This window comes from Haliotis rufescens, unplaced genomic scaffold, assembly GCF_023055435.1.
Source record: "Haliotis rufescens isolate VD_foot unplaced genomic scaffold, xgHalRufe1.0.p SCAF_9, whole genome shotgun sequence".
Taxonomy (NCBI): Eukaryota; Metazoa; Mollusca; class Gastropoda; order Lepetellida; family Haliotidae; genus Haliotis; species Haliotis rufescens.
Genome location: NW_025964383.1, coordinates 23,037,957 through 23,044,361, shown reverse-complemented (window position 1 = coordinate 23,044,361; position 6,405 = coordinate 23,037,957).

Below are 6,405 nucleotides of genomic sequence, written 5' to 3'. Positions count from 1 at the left end.
AAAAGTTGTATTTCAAGGACTGACCTTACAAGTATATTTTGAGCAAAGGTCAAAGTGAGGCAGCCAAGTTCGAAATGCATGCGGAGAGAAGGATGTATGTTTTGGGCACATGAACTATATATACATTAAAACACTTCTTCAATCGAAGTAGGGGACACGGGTTGTCCAGTCGTCTAAGGCGCCGCGATTCGCTGTGCAGAGTTGCGTCCCTTGGGCACGCCAGAAACCTATGATTGTGGGTTCGAATCCCGGTTCGCCCCGATGATGTTTCTAGGTTTGTCAACACCATACCCGTGCACGTGGTTTTCACCGAAGTGGTTAACGCCTGAGACCTGCATCACTTCGGGCTTTCCTCCCACATTAAGCTGACACGTCGTGATATAAATGGAATACTGTTAAAAGCGGCGTTAAACCCAACTCACTCACTCACTCAATCGAAGTAATTCATATTTTCGTAATTTTCTCTTTCACTTCATCTAAATATTACTTGTACCGCAAAAACAATAAAATTGCCTTCTTTCACCGGTGCAAGTTATCGTTTCCTTGTATTTAATATAGTCTACTCTATGCTTCTTGAGCTTTCAAATTCAAGTATTTAAATTGTCCAAATACATCTCGTTTCAAACCTTTTGTAAGGTAGATTTAAACCATTATTCTACCATGAATTTGGAATTTACTCGATTCTGATTGGTCAATCAGAGGCTATTAAATCACAATAAACCCCCTCTGATTGAAACAGTTGGTTGGACGGCCGCATCACCGCGGAAGCTAATATTCATAGAATAGTACTATTTTCAGTCACTGTCGGTAGGCATATTTAAATAATTATATCTGTAATTACAGGTTACAAAATGCACAGACGCGGTTACTACAATATTCAAAGGATGTGTGGCAATACATTTCGTGCAGAAAATACGATAGAAATCTACACAGGGAATGATTTTACGTTTTGGAGACACAGAGCTTGGAATTTTGGCGCTTTTCTATATACGACTGTGACGTCATTTCTTTCGCGTCACAATGAGCGATATGACGTCATAATGGTGACGTGCGATGTAGAGCGAAAGCCTTGCAAAGCTTGCTTTGTTTTCTTTAGGGATGCCCACCTCATGTCAGCTTACCAAGCTGCCGTGCTTATATGCTTTCAATGCCTGTCATATGTTAGAGTGAAGTATTACGGTGTAAACAAACTGCTTGAGTATATATATACGGCACCATAATTTGTTCGGTGATTCCGTAATTCAGATCGATAACCCACTCAAAACACTGAACTCAACCCATGCCGCTTCACTCAGTATATTTGCTAACACCAAAGAGTTCGCATTTTATTTAGTCATGGTAGAATGGAGATAAACATACTGTGTTTTCAATGTAGAGCTAGGTTACCTGTAGATTTAACCGCGCTAAATTTAACATTTGAAACCTCACGCTGCGCGTTCGGTTCCAAATTCAATTTAGCGGGGTTAAATCTACAGGTTACCTAGCTCTACATTGAAAACACAGTATGTTTATCTCCTAAACAACACATCATAACACCCAAAGTATAATTAAGCGGTCTGTGTGATTTCACAACGAAGCAATATGTTTGTTTGACATACAGCGCCCAAGTTACGAGTGATCGAAAATAGGTTTGTTGAATTGATTACAACCCATGAAAACGTTTCAACGATTTTGATTGAATCTTCATGTACTTACTCTTGTTGGTAGTATGTTATAATCTTGTTATTAAGAAATAATAATGATGTCAGATATTGAGCGATGTCAATTTGAGTATTGCTAGGGCTGTTCAGCGATCTTTCCCATTTTGTCCTTTGAAATTGTCCAATGTCAATTACCCCGGAGTTGTTTTTATCACTAATGAAAGAGCAAGTACACGTAAACGTACATCGACGTAATCGGGATTTCTTCAAGATATACATTCCAAACTGTCACTCATATCATAACATTCTCTTTAACAGTCTGCGTACAAACTAATCACGACCGCTTCCAATTTTGTTTTGATGTAAAAAAAACACATCAAATTTTATCGGGATTATATATGGTTACTGACCAGTTATCGCTGAGGACCAATTATCGCCAGCTCCCCGTTATAGCGCGCACGTGTTCGCATCTCATTTTACTTTTGCTCGTTTTCATTAGAAGAGAGAAATTTTTATCCGAAAATGATGAATAAAATGGAAATAATTAGAAAAAAAACACCATAATCACCTTGCTGAAATACAACGTTAGAAAAGACGCGTGGGCTGTGTCACGTGAGTATTTCAGTCGCAAATATATATCAAACAACAGATATGCATTTTCAGTTCTGTCATTTCTTCCCCCAAATACAATTCTGAAACCTATTTTGGTACACATGCATTATACGGGACACCAATCCGCCATGTTTGTTTGATGCTGCTAATAAAGTGGATCGAATTTGGGGAATATTTGTTTTTGTCAGTTTGCAGACGACAAATTGAAAATAGCATTTCATATTAATTTTGATGGAAAAAAAATGAGGGCGATACCCGAGATACTAAAAAATGAAATTTGTATAACTAAAGCGGTGCACGTGATCACGTGCCAACTGGTACAGGCAGTCGACGGGAAAGATCCATTTCCACTGTTTTGATTCCTTATCGTAGCGTTATGACAGAAATCAACCGAATCCTATTCCACGGACAGAAATGAGCGCATTTGCTCATAGTTTCACAAACGTAAAAGTTATTGGTACAGTCAACTTTGTACACAGAATATGTGAAAAACAACATGAAAAAAATAAATGGTCGGTGACCAGTAATCATTTACCACTGAAAATTATCAATGAATGTGATCTGCGACATAAATGTCATATGGCTATCACCGTCAGGCCTGAGGGTATGTTCTTTCCAATTATATAAATTATTGGACAATCAGATTTCAAACAAGAGCTTCTTTCTTGACTTTTCTTGCCACATTCGGGTGCTTCCATATTACGATTAATGTAGAAAAGTAAGAACCATACAATTCCGGCACTTTTATCGATGACTAGGCAGTGCACATAGGCCAGTAGAAATATTGAAACACCTAGACATTTTTGATAACAGACACATTTTATGTTAAAATGAATCATATACATATTCTGTCACACCATACCAATCCCAACCCAAATCAACCTCAGGCAAATATAGTTTTAACCATTTTATTTATCGGGACAAATATGGTAGAAAAAGGGGAAAATACATAATGGTGATTATTTGCCATATTTGGTAAACAAATACAGATTATGATGATAGAAAATGGAATTGGGACGGCCATATATGGCAAACCGTTTTCACATTTACTACAGAATTGTTGATATCTTCAATTGTTTTAAAGATATCGGTATTTTATTTAAAGATATCAATAATATTTTTAATATATCAAAAAAAAATTAAAGGTACGTTGAATTCAATTCTGATATCCCAAATACAATTACTGATATCTTTAAATGTTACTGTGATATCAACAAAATATTAAGCGATATCTCTAAATGTATTTAAGATATCATTAACCAATTACCTACTGTACATAATCATATTAGAAATAAATTCAAGATATCTTAATTTCAATTCAAGATATCTTGAAATAAGTTATACATATCCACGAATGAATTACAGACATCATGAATTCGTTTTAGATATCTTTTAATTCAATTTGAGATATATTTAATTCAATTCAAGATATCATTAATAATGTTGAAGATATCTTTGTATCAATTGTTGATATCTGTAATATACCTCATTATTTGAAGTAGGGTGCGTACCGGTTGATTGAACCGGTGGTAAGGTTTATACAAGTAAGTCTGGATTAATATTTACTGTTGCATCTACACCTGCTCCTAGTGACAACATATCCGTACTGAGTAGCTCAGAGTTAAACTAGGAGGTGGCGCTTCTCAACTGGAGCTAAAACATTAGCGAACATCACATTATACTAGGAAGTGGCGCATTTTAACTGGAGCTACAATATTAGAGACCAGCCCATTATAAGAACTAGTGCCACACTCCTGCAGCTAAAACATTAGCGAACATCACATTATACTAGGAAGTGGCGCATTTTAACTGGAGCTACAATATTAGAGACCAGCCCATTATATGAACTAGTGCCACGTTCCTGCAGTTAAAAAATATTAGAAACCAGCGCATTATGACAAGAGATATCTCAACTAGAGATAAAACATGAGAGAACATCGCATATTAATAGATGTCTCAACTGGAGCTGAAACATTAGAGAGCAACTCATTATAGGAAGTGGTGCGTCACACATTTAGCTGTAACGTTAGAGATGAACCTATTATATGAAGTGAGGCGTCACAACAGCAGCTGAAACATTAGAGACAAACTCATTATATGAATTGGCGCGTCACAACTGGGGCTGAAACAATAGAGACCACGGTCTAGATTTTCGAAGCGATCTTAGATACGATTTATCTTAACATCTTACGTTCAAAGATAAGATATCTCAAGTTTAAGACTAATCACTAACATTATACCTGGAAACACTGAAAACAAAAAAATTCAGGAAGCAGCGCACCCACGAGTTTCTTTTGTTATGTACATATCCAACATATTTCACGAATAAACTGTGGACTCAAATACAATATCAAGCTATTTGTATTTAGATGATGCAAACAAATTTAAACCTATCTACTAGTTTTTAGATCCATAATTCTTATCAAAATTTGAAAGTGACACTTTATTTCTCAAAGGGAGATAAAGGGAATTGTCAAGTTATGATGTCTCATGGAACACATAAACATACATATAATGTAGTCCTTTTCTATCCTTTTAAATTAAGTAGAGCTGATTTGTCTGATTTGATTTAAATCTAGATGAGGAGCGAAATATCTACATTCCAGAACGGAGTTCGCTGACGCTTGGCTTGTCTGAAGCATTGCTGAGGGCCAATTAATAGTATTTGTCCGGCGACCCTATCCTTTACAATGGTATTATTGTTTGAATGGTCTCAAGTATCTATATTTTGTGAATATAAAACGGGTAAATGTACACTTTAATTTGAAAAAGACCAACATCAATTATTATTTTAAAATCAGTCCATTGAATGCAAAATTCAAAGATTATTGTGGTGAAAATGTCTATTTCATATTGATCAGTAAATTTTATTCAATAAACATTTTATGCGAAAATATATTGGAAAGTGAATTTTGGACAATGTTCAAAATATGTTATTTCTTTGCGACATTTTAAACCCAAATGAGCATGAGAATCCATTATTTACTTGATTTTTTCATATCGCCATTCTCGATAATACGATACGAAAATATGTGCTTAACTTTTCCTCTCAAAATATAAATAAATTGCTATATTTAATGGAATACATCTATGTCTTTAATCACCTGGTTTTAAAGAATGCAATTATTCAATAGACAATATTTAATCACCTGTCAAATATTTGTCTTTCAGTAATATAGAGAACCTAGGTGTTGTTTTGAAAATGAAACCAAACACAATTATTTTTGCTAGAAAACATTAAATATACTCTTCATACAAATATACTATACGCATATTTGATCACATGTATTTCCTTGTTAAATAAATAAGATAAGCTGCCCCTGAGTCAATAAGGTCACGGTCATTATTATAGAGCCTGCCGACACCTTCCGTTTTAATCCTTCCCAAATTATCGAAAAGATATGTTGTTTCAAACTTCTTCAGCATGGACTCGGATATTAATATATTGTAAGCTATCGACTCCATAGCTATGTGGTTCGCTGTCGCGATTAAGAACACTTCTAACGTGATGTCTTCTTCATTGCAGTCTTCGTGTTTCTTCGAAGTGTCAATTTGAATTACACAGTTTAACAAAATGAAATGTCAATATTTGAACGTAAAGAAGATTATTTGTTAGAAAAGTATCTATGGCAAAGTATGCCGCCATCCTCTGATGAAGATAACATAAACTTACGACAGGTATTGTGCTATCTTAGATTTGTGACAATCTTACGATATGTTAGGGCTACGATAGTTTCGAAAATAGGATACGATAGCCTACGATTTCCTTGCGATAACCTAACGATAATTTTAGGGCTACGATCGTTTCGCAAAAACAATATAGCTAATTATTATAGAAGTAAGGCGTCTTAGCTGGAGCTAAAACAAGATACACTCACCTTAATAAAAAAAAGGGGGGCGCCTCAGCTGATACTGACACATTAAAAGACCAATTCATTTCAATAACCATAAAATTGAAAACGATAATGTCCGTATCTGCATCGTCTAAGAGATCTAGATGGATCTCAACTTGAGCTAAAACACTTAAAGTACAACTCATTTTAATAGGAAGTGGCGTGTCTTAAATGGAACTTATACATACAAAGACTAACTCGTTATTGTAGGAAGTGGGATGTTACAACTAGAGCTAAAACATACGAGACGAACTGATTAT